Raw genomic sequence first — 20,012 nt, forward strand, 5'->3', positions numbered from 1 at the left:
GACCGGAATTAATCGGCTATGAACTTAGCTCAACTTATTGATGTAACTGCTCATCACTGAAGCGGAGTTCTCACACTCAGCTCAGTATATCCTGGACGCAGGGTTGTGTGGTCGCATCATGCCACCAGTCAGCAATGCATCCAGATGTGGCAGAGTTGGAGCTCATCATCAGACTATCGGTGGACAGGTGAGAAATATGGTGGTTTATTGTTTTTCTTTTACAGTAATAAATGGGTAAAAGTGTTTGTGGAGTGCTTATTTCAAATAAAGGAGTATTTTCTGTGTCTTTAATAAATTTTCACTGACTTGGTGTCAGTGGACAAAAAATTCCTGGCTTTAACCCGCAAACTATTAACCCACTTGCCACTGCACCAGGGAAAAGTGGGAAGAACCAGGTCTAAGAGCCAGATTTGGCACGTCTATTGGAAGCCCAATTTCCGGGGTTGCTGAGGGTTGGTGTTTTTAGTCTGGGATGGGGCAAATATCCATGGCTCCTTTCCAGCCTATTAATATCAGCATGCAGCTGTATGTTTAGCCTTTACTGGTTAGTAATATTAAGGAGTCCCCACTTCATTTTTTTGGGGGGTTGGGTCCTTCCTTTACTAACCAGTATAGGCTATACAGAAAGTTGTGAACTGATATTAATAGCCTAGGAAGCTTCATGGATATTGGCCCCTTCCCATAATAGTAACACCAGCCCCAGGCTTTCCCTAAGCTGGTTAGTAAAATTAAGGGGGACGCTATTTTTTTCAATTATACAGTGGGGCAAAAAAGTATTTAGTCAGTCAGCAATAGTGCAAGTTCCACCACTTAAAAAGATGAGAGGCGTCTGTAATTTACATCATAGGCAGACCTCAACTATGGGAGACAAACTGAGAAAAAAAAATCCAGAAAATCACATTGTCTGTTTTTTTATCATTTTGTTTGCATATTATGGTGGAAAATAAGTATTTGGTCAGAAACAAACAATCAAGATTTCTGGCTCTCACAGACCTGTAACTTCTTCTTTAAGAGTCTCCTCTTTCCTCCACTCATTACCTGTAGTAATGGCACCTGTTTAAACTTGTTATCAGTATAAAAAGACACCTGTGCACACCCTCAAACAGTCTGACTCCAAACTCCACTATGGTGAAGACCAAAGAGCTGTCAAAGGACACTAGAAACAAAATTGTAGCCCTGCACCAGGCTGGGAAGACTGAATCTGCAATAGCCAACCAGCTTGGAGTGAAGAAATCAACAGTGGGAGCAATAATTAGAAAATGGAAGACATACAAGACCACTGATAATCTCCCTCGATCTGGGGCTCCACGCAAAATCACACCACTTGGGGTCAGAATGATCACAAGAACGGTGAGCAAAAATCCCAGAACCACGCGGGGCGACCTAGTGAATGAACTGCAGAGAGCTGGGACCAATGTAACAAGGCCTACCATAAGTAACACACTACGCCACCATGGACTCAGATCCTGCAGTACCAGACGTTTCCCACTGCTTAAGCCAGTACATGTCCGGGCCCGTCTGAAGTTTGCTAGAGAGCATTTGGATGATCCAGAGGAGTTTTGGGAGAATGTCCTATGGTCTGATGAAACCAAACTGGAACTGTTTGGTAGAAACACAACTTGTCGTGTTTGGAGGAAAAAGAATACTGAGTTGCATCTATCAAACACCATACCTACTGTAAAGCATGGTGGTGGAAACATCATGCTTTGGGGCTGTTTCTCTGCAAAGGGGCCAGGACGACTGATCCGGGTACATGAAAGAATGAATGGGGCCATGTATCGTGAGATTTTGAGTGCAAACCTCCTTCCATCAGCAAGGGCATTGAAGATGAAACGTGGCTGGGTCTTTCAACATGACAATGATCCAAAGCACACCGCCAGGGCAACGAAGGAGTGGCTTCGTAAGAAGCATTTCAAGGTCCTGGAGTGGCCTAGCCAGTCTCCAGATCTCAACCCTATAGAAAACCTTTGGAGGGAGTTGAAAGTCCGTGTTGCCAAGCGAAAAGCCAAAAACATCACTGCTCTAGAGGAGATCTGCATGGAGGAATGGGCCAACATACCAACAACAGTGTGTGGCAACCTTGTGAAGACTTACAGAAAACATTTGACCTCTGTCATTGCCAACAAAGGATATATTACAAAGTATTGAGATGAAATTTTGTTTCTGACCAAATACTTATTTTCCACCATAATATGCAAATAAAATGATAAAAAAACAGACAATGTGATTTTCTGGATTTTTTTTTCTCAGTTTGTCTCCCATAGTTGAGGTCTACCTATGATGTAAATTACAGACGCCTCTCATCTTTTTAAGTGGTGGAACTTGCACTATTGCTGACTGACTAAATACTTTTTTGCCCCACTGTATATTTATTCAAAAAATAAATCCACAGTAAGTTCTGGCACAGTATGTTAAAAAAAATATATATATAAAAGCAAAAAGTTGTGGGGTCTCCCCTATTCTTCATAGCCAGTGCAAGTAAAACTGACAGCTGCTGGCTGCAGCTTCCAGCTGTCAGCGTTATCTTGGCTAGTTATCAAAAATAGAGGGGTAGCACACCTTTTTAAGTTATTTAAACAAATACTTAGACTAAATGGCATGCACCCACTCAGTTTTGACAACCATCCAAGATAAAGTAGACAGCTGGGAGCTGTATTCTCTTGCTGGTAAAGTGGCTATGGATATTGGCCCTCCCCAGCCAAAAAATAGCAGCCCACAGCTGCCCCCAAAAAGGCGCAACTATTAAATGCATCAATTCTGGCACTTTGCCTGGCTCTTCCCACTTGCCCTGGTCCGTTGGCAAGTGGTGTAATATTTGTGGAGTTGCTGTCAGCTTTGTAATGTCCGCTGATATTAAGCCCAGGGGTTAGTAATGGAGCAGAGTCTATCAGACACACCCATTACTAACCTCGTAATGAAAATTAAATAAAGACACACACAGAAAAAAGTCCTTTACTTGGTATAAACATTCAGAAAAAAATCCTTTATATGAAATACACACTCTCCACCCTCTTTTACCCATGATGCCATTGCTCAGCTGTGCATTCAGGAGACACTGAGCTGAGCTTCAGTGCCAAGCACTAATGCCATTACGGTGACTGGAGTTCACAGCTGATGAACTCCCATCACCTCACTGGCATCAGTGCTTGCTGAGTGAGAACTTTCTCATGATCGTTGATGTCAGGGAGATGAACTCTTCTCAACTTATTGACATAACTGCTTGGCACTGAAGCAGAGTTCTCACACTCAGCTCAGTTTCTCCATTATGCACGGCTGAGCGGTCACATCATGCCACCACTCAGCAATGCATCCAGATGAGGCAAAGTTGGAGCACATTGTGGGACATATAGATTATTGGCAGACAGGTGAGGAATATGGTGTTTTATAATTTTTAATTTTACAATACCAAATAGGGAAAATACTTTTTTTTCCTGTGTTTTGTTCAATTAAAGGACTTTTTCTGTGTATGTGTATTTTAACTTAAACTTACGGGGTTAGTATTTTGGGCATCTAATGCCTCTCTATTACTTATCCCTGGGCGTGATGTCAGCTGACATTACAAAGCTGACATCAACCCCACAAATATTTTCCCAATTGCCATCACATCAGAGCAAGTGGGAAGAGAATTGAAGCATCTAATAGATGCGCCTTTCTGGAAGGGCTGCGGGCTGCTATATTTAGGCTGGAGAGGGCCAATATCCATGGCCCATTCTCAGCCAGAGAGTACCAGCTCCCAGCTGTCTGCTTTAACTTGACTGGTTGTAAAAAAATGGGGGAGGACCCCATGCCATTTTTGTAAATTATTTAATTAAATCATAATAAAAATCGGTGTGAGACCCATCTATTTTTGATAACCAGCCAAGAGAGCGCTAACAGCTGGCGGGGCTGCAGCCCCCAGCTGTCAGCTTTACCTGCATTTGTTATCAATAATAGAGGGTACCCCACTCCATCTTTTTTCTTTATTTATTCTGAATTGAGTAATCATTGCGTTACAAGCCAAGAAAGTAGTACTAATAGTGTACACATATTTTTCAAGTCTAGGACATCAACCCAAAAAAGTGTAGAGCGGGTAAATAACACTTAAGGCAATGAGTCCTAATAATACTTACTTATGCTGTCAGCTCGTGGTGTATCAAATAGTAGATCAAGGTTGCGGCACGCTACTGTGCAGGGAGGAGAGAGCTTGGGAAGCATCCTCCAGTTGCTGCGGCTCTAATGGGTGCACAGAGATGTAAACTGGTGGTGGGCTCCGGCCGGAAGTGCCACCGAAGAAGTGGCGAGGTTAGCGGGGGTTGTGGTGAAGAGTGACGTCATGAGAACACCTCAGCCGTGCTACAGCCTGATCGCCTCCATGCCACACCACATTAATGCAGTAATTGATGCAAAAGGAGCCCCGACCAAGTATTAAGTGCATTTACTGATCATACATTTCAGTAGGCCAACATTTCAGATTTTAACCCCTTTCCGACATCGGGCGTAATAGTACACCGATGTCGGACTCCCTCCCTCACTGCCGGAGCCCACATCTTTCCAGGGACATGTCAGCTGTATTGAACAGCTGACATGTGCCCGAAATAGCAATTCACCGACGACTATTAACCGTCATGTGATCGCGGGTCACCGGTGTGTTGGCATGACAACCTAAGGTCTCCTGGAGACCTCTATGCTTGTCAGTGCAAGCTTGCTGTGAGCACCTCCCAGTGGTTGGCACTCATAGCAAGTGAGTAAATCTGCTATATAGAGGCGATCTGAACATCGCCTCTATGTAGGAGAGCCGATCGGGTTATGGCATCTTCTAGTCTCCTATAGATACTATTGAAGCATGCCAAAAGTTAAAAAAAAGTTTTTAAAAATGTAAAAAAATATAAAAGTTAAAATCACCCCCCTTTCACCCCATTCAAAATAAAACAATAAAAGTAAAATCAAACATACACATATTTGTTATCACCATGTTCAGAATCGCCCAAGCCATCAATAAAAAAAGGATTAACCTGATCGCTAAACTGCGTAAGTGAGAAAAAAAGTCAAAAAGCCACAACCTTGCATTAAAATGCAATAACGGGCAATCAAAAGATCGTATCTGCACCAAAATGGTATAAAAACGACAGCTCGGCGTGCAAAAAATAAGCCCTCACTCATCCCGAGATTAGGAAAAATGGAGACGCTATGGGTATCTGAAAATGGTGCAATTTTTTTTTTTTTTAACAATGTTTGGAATTTTTTCTCACAACTTAGATAAAAAAGAACCTAGACATGTTTGATGTCTATGAACTCGTACTGACCTTGAGAATTATAATGGCAGATCAGCTTCAGCATTTAGTGAACCTAGTAAAAAAGCCAAACAAAAAACAAGTGTGGGATTGCACTTTTTTTGCAGTTTCGCCGTACTTGGAATCTTTTTTCCGTTTTCTAGTACACGACATGGTAAAGCTAATGGTGTCGTTCAAAAGTACAACTTGTCGCACAAAAAACAAGCCCTCACATGGCCATATTGAAAAAAAAAGTTATGGCTCTGGGAAGAAGGTGAGCGAAAAACGAAAACGCAAAACCAAAAAAAGCTCCGGGGCTTAATGGGTTAAAATATTTTTTCAAGCTGGTGTTATAAAGTATTCTAATTTATACTTTACTTACTTACTTACTTTACTTTATATTCTAATGACTTTTGGGTTTTCACTGGCTGTAAGCCATGATCATTAACATTAAAGGGAACCTGTCACCCCCAAAATCGAAGGTGAGCTAAGCCCACCAGCATCAGAGCAAAGTACTGCAGTGCGTAGGCGCCAGGCCTCTCCGACCTTTCCCGGCGCCTGCACACTGCAGCACTTTGCTCTGCCCTCAACATGGCAGACAAAGTACGCCTGCGCCAGAGCCACAGCGTGAGAGAAGAAGAGGACGTCATCGTAAGAAGATGGGAGGCCCCACCGCGACGCCCATTGGATCAGAACCGGACTGGGACCACCCCTGGGTAAGTATAATCTAACCTCTTTTTCTCATCTTTCAGGATACAATGGGGGCTTATCTACAGCATTACACAATGCTATAGATAAGCCCCTGGTGCTGGTGGGCTTAGCTCACCTTTGATTTTGGGGGTGACAGGTTCCCTTCAACAGAAATAAACACTTGAATAGAACACTCTGTTTTTAATGACTCTATATAATATGAGTTTCACTTTTTGTATTGAAGAACTGAAATAAATTAACTTTTTGATGATATTCTAATTTTGTGAGAAGCATTTTTATCAGCAGAGGTTGGCACCCTAAGATACGAGATAGGCGCCCCTACTCTCCCTCACTTCCCTAGTATTATCCTAAGGCTAGATATAGATAGGTAAGGAGATGAAGAAAGAATAGGTATACAAATTGCTATGAGTTTTAGGTATTGAGATGAAATATAGACATCAATCAGTCTTTTTAGTTTTGTCTGTCACTCCCTGGTTCCCACCCCTCTCTCCTATAGCCCTGATATACCTGAAATGTTTATCTAGTGACAGGATAATACTAAGGAAGTGAGAGAGAGCCACCAACAAGCAGAGACGATTATCTCGTATCTTAGGATGCCAACCTCAGCTGATAGCTAGTCACAGCAATAGTTTTAGAATAGGGTCACACAGTTTTTTTGGCTGTGTCAAATTTTTTTATTAATTTAATATTACAAAGGTCATACACCTACACAGGTTTTTTTGTTGGGTTTCTAGATGTTCTAATAAATAAATATATTTTTTAAGGGACTCTATGTTCACAAGAAATATATATATATACTGTAAGATGATTGTACCTGTTTTTTTTATGTATACCCCTCCTCACATGTAAAGCGCCATGGAATAAATGGTGCTATAATAAATAATAATAATATATTCATATTTTATACTTTAAAAATTACAAAAAGTAAAATTGGCTGATGCAAAAGCAGACTCTGGAGTTGTGGTACATTGCTCTACTGTTCAGAGTCACCTGCACAAATACGGCCTTCATGGAAGAGTCATCAGAAGAAAACCTCTCCTGTGTCCTGACCATAAAATTCAGAGTCAGAAGTATGGAAAAAACATCTAAACAAGCCTGATGCATTTTGGAAACAAGTCCTGTGGACTGATGAGGTTAAAATAGAACTCTTTGGCCACAGTGATCAAAGGTATGTGTGGAGAAAAAAGGGCACAGAAATTTAGGTAAAGAACATCTCACCAACAATTAACCATAGGGGTGGATCAATCATGCTTTGGGGTTGTGTTACAGCTAATGGCACAGAAAACATTTCACAGGCAGAGGGATGAATGGATTCAATGAAATTTCAACAAATTCTTGATGCAAACATAATACAATCTGTGTAAAAAAGCTGAAGTTGAAAAGATGGCTACAAATGGATGATCCTAAACACACTTGAAAATCCACAATAGACTGCCTCAAAAGGTGCAAGCTGAAGGTTTTACAATGGCCCTCACATCCCTCTAATCTGACTGATCTGAACATCACACAAATGTTGTGACTATACCTCAAAACAGCAGTGCATGCAAGACGACCCAGGAATCTCATGGAACTGGAAGAATTTTCCAAGAAGAATGGATGTAAATCTCTCTAACAAGAATTGAAAGACTCTTGGATGGCTACAAAAAGCGATTTCAAACTGTGATATTTTCAAAAGGTGGTGCTACTAGGCACTAACCATTTAAGGTGCCCAAACTTTTGCATCAGCCCATTTTCCTTTTTGTAATTTTCAAACTGTTAAAGATTAAAATATATTTTATTTTTGCATAAAATACAAAGGAAATGGATCATCTTTAACTTTAGCCCTTTTAGGGTATATTTCCACGTTATGTAAAGGCAGCGCTTTGGATGCAGCAGATACCCGCTCTGTCCAAAGCGCTGCCGGCTTTTGTACGAGCCGTGACTCCTACTCCGGTGACTGAGCATCTCTGCAAGACAAATAGACATGCTGCAGTCTAGAAAGACGCGCCGCATGTCCAGTTACGCAGGGAAGCCGGAGGCGTTTCTGCATGCATAGTGGAGATGGGATTTCATACTGTAACATCTGGCCACTGTGGATTGGACACTGCGACTGTATGCAGCATCCAATCCGCCGCAAATATTGAACGTGGAAACATACCCTAACAGATCATTTCATCTTCAACATGCTTAACTGTTCACAAAAACAGTAATTTTGACCAGGCATGCCCAAACTTTTAAATGCCACTATATCATGTTAAAATAGAAAGAGAAACTAAAATGCAATAGAACTTGACTTGAATAAAACTAAGGCTGTTAATGGGCAGAGTGAAGACTATGTGGAAAGTGAAGATCTTACCATCATTGCTGTTTCAAAAATTGAAGAAACACCTCACAATAATGATGGAATAGAGAAGGCTGCATTCACTGTAACTAGTGAGGAGCAGAGAATCAGAAAAGTTCAGTTAAAGAGAATGACTGGCAGCGCATAAGCAGACCGTTCCCGGAAAAGGAGGACCTACGCATGTAGGAAGTGAGTGGCAAGTCACTGTCTGTGGCCATTTTCTCCAAGACTCATGTCTAAAAAGACAATTTTAAAAACAGTGGGATATTTACATTGCTAAAGCCTATGCACTTAGTGCAAGGTCCAGTAAAAATTTAAAGGAGAGATTGCAATACACCCTGGAAGAGTCGAGGAGAGCGTCACAATACATTTTTAGACAATATTAAAAAGAGTGGGACTCCTACACTGGTAAAGCCTATGATCTAAGTGCAAGGGCTGCCAAAAGTTAGAAGGAGGAACTTCAATACACCTTGGAAGATACGCAGAGGAGGGCCTTTGAAAACATATTTTTTTCCATTATTAAGAGTGTGGTACTCCCAGAGTGATAAAGTGTTTGCACTATGTGCAAGGGCTTCCATAAATTAGAAAGAGGCACCTGTGTTCAATGTGTAAGGCACTGGTAGCAGTGAAGAGGCAGTGACCCACAAAGTTTAAACATAAAAGTCTCTTTAATGCGTTATCTTCACACAGAAAAGGTTCCAAGCATATAACTTCAATGCACATAACTTCAGTGTTCAGTTTAGACCAATTCATTACAGCATCCTTTATATTGCAGTCACTACACATGCTAGTCCTCCTATGACTAGTTCCATGGGTGTCCTGCACTGCTGTATCACAGTCTCTACTCACAGCCGTACACAGACCTTGACATCCTCCTGTCTGCAGCTGTGGCACACGCCAGTCCTTCCTTCGGACACAGGACAGTCTACCTCCGTGACCAGTCATCGTGGACAGCAGCAACACTGTGTATGCTGTGGGTTGTCAGGCCTTACTCTGGCCCTGACACACCTGAGACTCCTCAGACTCAATTCTAAAACCTCTCTATACTACAGTACAAGGCTTTTAACAATTGTAATCAGAGCTACACCTGCGACTACAATGCCCCCTCATGGCCTCACTACGCCTCTGTGTGAACCCTGGAGAGAACAAACAGCGCCCCCTAGCTGTAACAGGGGTTACTGCCTCACAGAAGACATTGGGGGGGGGGGGGGAGCTACAGCAATGTAGAGTCACTATGGGTAAATGTACATGGGGATGGAAATAATGGAAAACTGCTAATTGGAGTTTGCTACAAGCCTCCTAATATAGCTGAACAGGTAGAGGATGAAATGCTGCAACAATTAAAAAGGCAGCAAACAATAATTTGGTTGTTATAATGGGGGATTTTAACCGCTTACTGACATCGGGCATAATTTTACGTCGATGTCAGTATCCCTCCCTTTGATGTGGGCTCCGGCGGTGAGCCCACATCTTTCCGGGGACATGTCAGCTGTTTTCAAAAGCCGTGGGTGGAATCGCGATCCATGCACGGCTATTAACCAGTTAAACGCCGCTGTCAAACTCTGACAGCAGCTTTTAACAAGCGCTCCTGCTATTGGGCAGGAAACACGCACACCGGTGACCGGCGTCACTTGATCGCGGGTCACCGATGTGTTAGCATGACAACCTGAAGTCTCCTGGAGACCTCTATGGTTGTCAGTGCCGGCTTGCTGTGAGCGCCACCCAGTGGTTGGCGCTCATAGCAAGTGAGTAAATCTGCTATATAGAGGCGATCTGAACATCGCCTCTATGTAGCAGAGCCGATCAGGCTATGGCAGCTTCTAGTCTCCTATGGAGACTATTGAAGCATGCCAAAAGTAAAGAAAAAATGTTTTGAAAAATATAACAAAAATAAAAAAAATATAACATACACATACCTGGTATCGCCGAGTTCAAAATCACCTGCACGCTTTCTTTTTGCATCCAAGATTTCCCTATCTTCAGCTGCACGTGCTCCTGAGGTGATCCTGTCCCGCCAACCTGGACGATCCATGGTAAGCTCTTCCCATTCATTGATGTTGACTTCCAAGTTTTTGAGAGATGCCTTAAAGCAGTCTTTATAGCGCTTCTTCTACCCTCCCCCCCCCCCCCGCCCCAACTGCTCACTTAACTTGGCACAGTTTTCTGTACAGCAGTTGTTTCGGTAGTTGGCTGTCTGGCATTCTGACCACATGTCCAGCCCACCTGGCTTGGACTTTCAACAGGAGAGTGTAGATGCTGCAGAGCTCAGTTTGTTCCAGAATTGCCATGTCCGGGACATTGACTTGCCACCTGATGTTGAGGAGTCTGCGGGGGCAACTCATGTGAAAATGATTAAGCTGTTTAGCATGTCGGCTGTAGACTGTCCAGGTCTTGCTAGCATAGAGAAGCGTGGTGAGGACCACCACACAGTAGACCTTCAGCTTGGTGGTAAGGCTGAGTCCCCTTCGTTCCCAGACGTTCTTACGCAGTCTTCTGATACTTTTTCCGGAGAGAAGGAGAGGTTTCTTACAATCAGAGAGGGTTAGACCCAGTTCCCTTAGACCCAGATCTTCAGGAGATAAGAGTCAACGGGTGGGAATAATTATTTTGTTGCTCCAGGAGGGTCCTCTAACCTGGGTTTATTCTGTGGGATACCTCTGAGGATAAGAGGCATCCGGGAACCTATGTGATGGTTGCCAACAGGTAACAGACGGGGATCCGTGTTATGCTGACTGGGGTCAGTGAGGGACTCTGGTTCCACAGCAAAGCTGAATGTGTACAGCCGTTATTCAGGCTGTTGCATACTGCCAAGTGCCTGAGGTTGCAGTTTATGCTGATGTGGAAATAAACCTAAGAGACTGTTTTTGTAAGAAAATCGTGCCTGTGTTTATCCCGTTGCCAAGCGAGGGTCCCCCAAGAACGCAGTAAGCGTTATCTTACAATAGTCATGGAAGCCCCAATACCTACCCAGCAGGTAAATTGCCCAACACATAGCAGGAGATGGACTCAATGTGAAATGTTCACATTCTGTGTGTGAATACCAATCGTAGTTGGACAAGATTCTGGAGTAACGGTGTCCTGTTAATGGTAAAAGTTGGAATGTTTCTGTCCAACCTAACGGTCCTTAACCTTAATTTCAGAACAACTCCAGAATCATTGAAGTTGTCGAAAGACGCACAGTCAATGAAGGCTAACGCAGATAACCATTTTTTTCTTAAAAAGTAGTTCCACAACTAGCAGTATTTTGTCTGAGGAGTAAAAAGGTACCTAGAAATCAGGACGATTTCCTCGATAATCACCCAGACTTAGGAGTTCCCCGACAGCTTGCTTGCTTTCTTGAGGGCGTGCAGAGCAGTCCTTAAGGAAATGTCCAGCGTGATCACAATAGAGTCAGAGTCCGAGATCACGCCATCATCTCTTCTCAACGGCCTAAGAGCTTCAACTTCCTTTGGTTCTACCTCAGGTACATGGATGTACTCTGGAAGACTGACCAAAACCCCCTGTCACTCATTACATCTCTCCCGAATTTTTCGATCCATTCGAATGGCCTGAGTCTTGGCCTCCCCCAAGGAACAAAGTGGAGTATGCAAAGCCAGAGCTTCCTTGAGAGTATCCACAGCACTTCAGTGGACCATTGCTGAAACTCAGAACTATAGTCCTCATCGGTGCATCAGGTACATGATATTTGCCTCCGCGACCTGGATTCTGTCAAGATTGTCATACATTATCCCTAAAGGATCAAAAAAGGTGTCCACAGAAGACCATTTTGGGGCTAGTGGGAACAAAGAAAATGTGAAAGTCTGAGGGCCCTCTTGCAATAAGGACATGATTATACCCACCTGCTAGGACTCATCCCTAGAAGAACAGCGTCATAAGGTAAAAAATAATCTACAGCTCTCCCTGAATACCCTAAACTGGTCTTTTACTTCTGAAAATGTATCAGGTAATGCCACTACTGGTTTGAGAGAGCACAACTGTACATCATAAAGTACCGAAGTCATAACTACATTCGGTAGCAGAGAGTTTTGATAAGCACCCATAGTACTAGAAAACTGACCCTGTAGCTGGAACAGTGAAGATTCTAGATTCTTGTGCTTCCTGGTCATATCCTGGACCATCTGGGTCAGATTTGGCACTTGATCATAGAGTGTACAAACTGGATCCATTGGTGGGGAAAAAAGTATAGGACAGATGCAATGTGACACTAGTCACTACTCACGAACAGGCTGTGAGACAGGGTAGTCAAATGTTCTGGGGTCAGAAACCAAGAGAGCACGTACTAAACTAAAGGGAAAAGGCAAAGGTGAAGTCAGGTCATGGTCCGAGGTCAGAATACCAGGAAGATAGCGGATCACTGCAAAGGGGCTAGGCAAAAGGATGGTCAGAAGAAGGTCCAACGTCAGGCAGTAGAAGATCAACAAACAGAGCACAGAAATAGGCAAAACACTGAGCAGATGCTATGTCCGGCAGAGTTCTGACAGATGTGCTAAGTAGCTGAGTAATCACCTGGAACAGGGAACACCTGAAAGAAGCTCGGCACCTCTCAGACTCAGAATGGACAGGTGAGATGTTCAACAAAACACAGACAGCTCAGCACATCCCTGCACCAGATTGAATGACTGAGATGTCAGTCACTGCATCCAAGACACACTGAGAAAAGGAATCGTGACACTCTAATGTTTATTAAGAGTTGATTTCTACATAAAACTTTTCCACATTAACCCCTTTCTGACATCGGACGTACTATCCCGTCCATGTGGGGTGGGCCCCTATGACCATGGACGGGATAGTATGTCCAGCGCGATCGGCGGCGCTCACAGGGGGAGCGCCGCCGATCGCGGCCGGGTGTCAGCTGCCTATCGCAGCTGACATCCGGCACTATGTGCCAGGAGCGGTCACGGACCGCCCCCGGCACATTAACCCCTGGCACACCGCGATCAAAGATGATCGCGATGTGCCGGCGGTGCAGGGAAGCACCGCGCAGGGAGGGGGCTCCCTGCAGGCTTCCCTGAGCCCCCCGCAGCAACTCGATGTGATCGCGTTGCTGCGAGGGTCTTACCTCCCTCCCTCCCTGCTCAAACCCCGGATCCAAGATGGCCGCGGATCCGGGTCCTGCAGGGAGGGAGGTGGCTTCACAGAGCCTGCTCAGAGCAGGCACTGTGAAGGCTGCAGCGCTGCATGTCAGATCAGTGATCTGACAGAGTGCTGTGCAAACTGTCAGATCACTGATCTGTGATGTCCCCCCCTGGGACAAAGTAAAAAAGTTAAAAAAAAAAATTTCAAATGTGTAAAAAAAATTAAAAAAAATATTCCAAAATAATGAAAAAAAATATATATATTATTCCCATAAATACATTTCTTTATCTAAATAAAAAAAAACAATAAAAGTACACATATTTAGTATCGCCGCGTCCGTAACGGCCCGACCTATAAAACTGGCCCACTAGTTAACCCCTTCAGTAAACACCGTAAGAAGAAAAAAAAAAAAAACGAGGCAAAAAACAACGCTTTATTATCATACCGCTGAACAAAAAGTGGAATAACACGCGATCAAAAAGACAGATATAAATAACCATGGTACCGCTGAAAACGTCATCTTGTCCTGCAAAAAACGAGCCGCCATACAGCATCATCAGCAAAAAAATAAAAAAGTTATAGTCCTGAGAATAAAGCGATGCCAAAATAATTATTTTTTCTATAAAATAGTTTTTATCCTATAAAAGCGCCAAAACATAAAAAAATGATATAAATGAGGTGTCGCTGTAATCGTACTGACCCGAAGAATAAAACTGCCTCCCCCAAAAGAAATTCATGAATAGCTGGTTTTTGGTCATTCTGCCTCACAAAAATCGGAATAAAAAGCGATCAAAATATGTCACGTGCCCGAAAATGTTACCAATAAAAACGTCAACTCGTCCCGCAAAAAACAAGACCTCACATGACTCTGTGGACCAAAATATAGAAAAATTATAGCTCTCAAAATGTGGTAACGCAAAAAATATTTTTTGCAATAAAAAGCGTCTTTCAGTGTGTGACGGCTGCCAATCATAAAAATCCGCTAAAAAACCCGCTATAAAAGTAAATCAAACCCCCCTTCATCACCCCCTTAGTTAGGGAAAAATTAAAAAAATGTATTTATTTCCATTTTCCCATTAGGGCTAGAGTTAGAGTTAGGGCTAGGGTTAGGGCTAGGGTTAGGGCTAGTGTTAGGGCTAGGGTTAGGGCTAGGGTTAGGGCTAGGGTTAGGGCTAGGGTTAGGATTAGGGTTAGGGCTAGGGTTAGGGCTAGGGCTACAGTTTGGGTTGGGGCTAAAGTTACAGTTAGGGTTTAGATTACATTTACGGTTGGGAATAGGGTTGGGATTAGGGTTAGGGGTGTGTCAGGGTTAGAGGTGTGGTTAGGGTTACCGTTGGAATTAGGGTTAGGGGTGTGTTTGGATTAGGGTTTCAGTTATAATTGGGAGGTTTCCACTGTTTAGGCACATCAGGGGCTCTCCAAACGCGACATGGCGTCCGATCTCAATTCCAGCCAATTCTGCGTTGAAAAAGTAAAACAGTGCTTCTTCCCTTCCGAGCTCTCCCGTGTGCCCAAACAGGGGTTTACCCCAACATATGGGGTATCAGCGTACTCAGGACAAATAGGACAACAACTTTTGGGGTCCAATTTCTCCTGTTACCCTTGGGAAAATACAAAACTCGGGGCTAAAACATTTTTTGTGGGAAAAAAAAGATTTTTTATTTTCACGGCTCTGCGTTATAAACTGTAGTGAAACACTTGGGGGTTCAAAGTTCTCACAACACATCTAGATTATTTCCCTGGGGGGTCTAGTTTCCAATATGGGGTCACTTGTGGGGGGTTTCTACTGTTTAGGTACATTAGGGGTTCTGCAAACGCAATGTGACGTCTGCAGACCATTCCATCTAAGTCTGCATTCCAAATGGCGCTCCTTCCCTTCCGAGCTCTGCCATGCGCTCAAACGGTGGTTTCCCCCAACATACGGGGTATCAGCGTACTCAGGACAAATTGGACAACAACTTTTGGGGTCGAATTTCTCCTCTTACCCTCGGGAAAATACAAAACTGGGGGCTAAAAAATAATTTTGGGGGGAAAGATTTTTTTTTTTAATTTTCACGTCTCTGCGTTACAAACTGTAGTGAAACACTTGGGGGTTCAAAGCTATCACAACACATCTAGATTAGTTCCTTAGGGGGTCTAGTTTCCAAAATGGTGTCACTTGTGGGAGGTTTCTACTGTTTAGGTACATTAGGGGCTCTGCAAATGCAATGTGACACCTGCAGACCATTCCATCTAAGTCCTCATTCCAAATGGAGCTCCTTCCCTTCCGAGCCCTCCCATGCGCCCAAACAGTGGTTCCCCCCCACAGATGGGGTATCAGCGCACTCAGGACAAATTGGACAACAAATTGTGGGGTCGAATTTCTCCTGTTACCCTCGGGAAAATACAAAACTGGGGGCTAAAAAATAATTTTTGTGGGAAAAAATTTTTGTTTTATTTTTACGGCTCTCCATTATAAACTTCTGTGAAGCCCTTGGTGGGTCAAAGCGCTCAGCACACATCTAGATAAGTTCCTAAGGGGGTCTACTTTCCAAAATGGTGTCACTTGTGGGGGGTTTCTACTGTTTAGGTACATTAGGGGCTCTGTAAACGCAATGTGACACCTGCAGACCATTCCATCTAAGTCTGCATTCAAATGGCACTCCTTCCCTTCTGAGCCCTCCCATGTGCCCAAACAGTGGTTCCCCCCACATATGGTGTATCATCGCACTCAGGACAAATTGGGCAACAAATTTTGGGGTCCAATTTCTCCTGTTACCCTCAGGAAAATACAAAACTGGGGGCTAAAAAAATAATTTTTGTGGGAAAAAAATTTTGTTTTATTTTTACGGCTCTGCATTATAAACTTCTGTGAAGCACTTGGTGGGTCAAAGTGCTCACCACACCTCTAGATAAGTTCCTTAGGGGGTCTACTTTCCAAAATGGTGTCATTTGTGGGGGGTTTCAATGTTTAGGCACATCAGTGGCTCTTCAAACGCAACATGGCGTTCTATCTCAATTCCTGTCAATTTTGCTTTGAAAAGTCAAACGGCGCTCCTTCCCTTCCGAGCTCTCCCATCTGCCCAAACAGTGGTTTACCCCCACATATGGGGTATCAGCGTACTCAGGACAAATTGTACAACAACTTTTGGGGTCCAATTTCTTCTCTTACCCTTGGGAAAATAAAAAATTGGGGGCGAAAAGATAATTTTTGTGAAAAAATATGATTTTTTATTTTTACGGTTCTACATTATAAACTTCTGTGAAGCACTTGGTGGGTCAAAGTGCTCACCACACCTCTAGATAAGTTCCTTAGGGGGTCTACTTTCCAAAATGGTGTCACTTGTGGGGGGTTTCAATGTTTAGCCACATCAGGGGCTCTCCAAACGAAACATGGCGTCCCATCTCAATTCCAGTCAATTTTGCATTGAAAAGTCAAATGGCACTCCTTCGCTTCCGAGCTCTGCCATGCGCCCAAACAGTGGTTTACCCCCACATGTGGGGTATTGGCATACTCAGGACAAATTGTACAACAATGTTTGGGGTCCATTTTCTCCTGTTACCCTTGGTAAAATAAAACAAATTGGAGCTGAATTAAATTTTTTGTGAAAAAAAGTTAAATGTTCATTTTTAAACATTCAAAAAATTCCTGTGAAGCACCAGAAGGGTTAATAAACTTCTTGAATATGGTTTTGAGCACCTTGAGGGGTGTAGTTTTTAGAATGGTGTCACACTTGGGTATTTTCTATCATATAGACCCCTCAAAATGACTTCAAATAAGATGTGGTCCCTAAAATAAAATGGTGTTGTAGAAATGAGAAATTGCTGGTCAACTTTTAACCCTTATAACTCCCTAACAAAAAAAAAATTTGGTTCCAAAATTGTGCTGATGTAAAGTAGACATGTGGGAAATGTTACTTATTAAGTATTTTGTGTGACATATCTCTGTGATTTAATTGCATAAAAATTAAAAGTTGGAAAATTGCAAAATTTTCATAATTTTCGCCAAATTTCCGTTTTTTTCACAAATAAACGCAGGTACTATCAAAGAATTTTTACCATTGTCATGAAGTACAATATGTCACGAGAAAACAATGTCAGAATCACCAGGATCCATTGAAGCGTTCCAGAGTTATAACCTCATAAAGGGACAGTGGTCAGAATTGTAAAAATTGGCCCGGTCATTAACGTGCAAAACCACCCTTGGGGGTAAAGGGGTTAAGAACATGAAACAGGCTTCTCCCCTGTGTGAATGCTCTGGTGGCAAAGAAGAGATGAATTCTTCACAAAACATTTTCCACATTCTAAACAGGAAAAAGGCTTCTCCCCTGTGTGGGTTCTCTGGTGCTTATATTTCCCACATTCTGAACATTAAAAAGGCTTCTTCTCTGTGTGGGTTCTCTGGTGCTTAACAAAATTTGACCTTTGTGTAAAATATTTTCTACATTGTGAACAGAAATAAGGCTTCTCCCCTGTGTGAGTTCTTTGGTGTACAACAAGATCCCAATTCTGTTTAAAATATTTCCCACATTCTGAACAAGAAAAAGGCTTCTCCCTTGTGTGAATTCTCCGGTGCTTAACAAGATGTGATTTCTGTGTAAAATATTTCCCACATTCTGAACAGGAAAAAGGCTTCTCCCCTGTGTGAATTCTTTGGTGCTTGACAAAATCTGATTTCTGGTTAAAACATTTCCCACATTCTGAACATAAAAAGGGCTTCTCCCCTGTGTGAGTTCTTTGGTGTATAACAAGATCCCATTTCTGGTTAAAACATTTCCCACATTCTGAACATGAAAAAGGCTTCTCCCCTTTGTGAGTTCTCTGATGTGCAATAAGATTAGATTTCCCGGTAAAACATTTCCCACATTCTGTACAGGAAAAAGGTTTCTCACCTGTGTGGGTTCTCTGGTGATTAACAAAATCTGATTTGTAATTAAAACATTTCTCACATTCTGAACAGGAAAAAGGTGTCTCCCCTGTGTGGGTTCTCTGGTGCTTAACAAAATCTGATTTGTGGCTAAAACATTTCCCACAATCTGAACATGAAAAAGGCTTCTCTCCTGTGTGGGTTTTCTGGTGCTTAACAAAATCTGATTTATGGCCAAAACATTTCCCACATTCTGAACATGAAAAAGGCTTCTCTCCTGTGTGAGTTCTTTTGTGTATACGAAGATTCCATTTTTTGTTAAAATTTTTCCCACATTCTGGACAGGAAAAAAGCTTCTCCCCTTTGTGAATTCTCGGGTGATTAACAAAATTTGATTTCTGTGTAAAATATTTCCCACATTCTGAACAGGAAAAAGGCTTCTCCCCTGTGTGAGTTCTCTGGTGTCTAAGAAGATCTGATTTGTGGTAAAAACCTCTCCCACACTTGGCACAAGAAAATCTGTTATCTGCTGTGTGAATTGTTTCAGGTTTAAGAAAACAATTTTCGAGGGGAAAACTATTTACATATTCTGAACGTGAAAATTGCTTCTTTCCTTCAAGAACAGTTTGTTCCTTAATGCTTATTTTGTCACTTTGAATTTCCATATTAGTCAGTAATGAATCAGAAGACGAAACCTGTTTCAAAGGATCAAATGATAGATCTTTGCTTTGAAGGGGTGATGGTATATCTGGAGTAAAGTAATTCACTTCAAGATCATCTGATTTAAAAATTAAAGATGTCAGCTGTCCCTCTGATGTCCTGGTACAGTCATCTGCCAAGAATAAAACCAGTTATTATTTTTTAATAAAATATCCATGAATTTTATATTTTTGAACATTTCTACTTAAACTTTTCATAAAAAAGGCAACTTATGTAAAACATTTAATTATTCACCAAGACAATGACAGTTACATAGTAACATAGTAACATAGTTAGTAAGGCCGAAAAAAGACATTTGTCCATCCAGTTCAGCCTATATTCCATCATAATAAATCCCCAGATCTACGTCCTTCTACAGAACCTAATAATTGTATGATACAATATTGTTCTGCTCCAGGAAGACATCCAGGCCTCTCTTGAACCCCTCGACTGAGTTCGCTATCACCACCTCCTCAGGCAAGCAATTCCAGATTCTCACTGCCCTAACAGTAAAGAATCCTCTTCTATGTTGGTGGAAAAACCTTCTCTCCTCCAGACGCAAAGAATGCCCCCTTGTGCCCATCACCTTCCTTGGTATAAACAGATCCTCAGCGAGATATTTGTATTGTCCCCTTATATACTTATACATGGTTATTAGATCGCCCCTTAGTCGTCTTTTTTCTAGACTAAATAATCCTAATTTCACTAATCTATCTGGGTATTGTAGTTCTCCCATCCCCTTTATTAATTTTGTTGCCCTCCTTTGTACCCTCTCTAGTTCCATTATATCCTTCCTGAGCACCGGTGCCCAAAACTGGACACAGTACTCCATGTGCGGTCTAACTAGGGATTTGTACAGAGGCAGTATAATGCTCTCATCATGTGTATCCAGACCTCTTTTAATGCACCCCATGATCCTGTTTGCCTTGGCAGCTGCTGCCTGGCACTGGCTGCTCCAGGTAAGTTTATCATTAACTAGGATCCCCAAGTCCTTCTCCCTGTCAGATTTACCCAGTGGTTTCCCATTCAGTGTGTAATGGTGATATTGATTCCTTCTTCCCATGTGTATAACCTTACATTTATCATTGTTAAACCTCATCTGCCACCTTTC

General features: G+C 42.5%; 1 pseudogene; it reads right to left on the reverse strand.

Moving 5' to 3' along the window:
* The window catches only part of LOC138666521 (zinc finger protein 268-like), a 171,996-nt pseudogene that overhangs the window by 51,559 nt on the left and 100,425 nt on the right, over window positions 1-20,012 (reverse strand).

This window comes from Ranitomeya imitator, chromosome 2 (genome assembly GCF_032444005.1).
Source record: "Ranitomeya imitator isolate aRanImi1 chromosome 2, aRanImi1.pri, whole genome shotgun sequence".
Classification (NCBI taxonomy): Eukaryota; Metazoa; Chordata; class Amphibia; order Anura; family Dendrobatidae; genus Ranitomeya; species Ranitomeya imitator.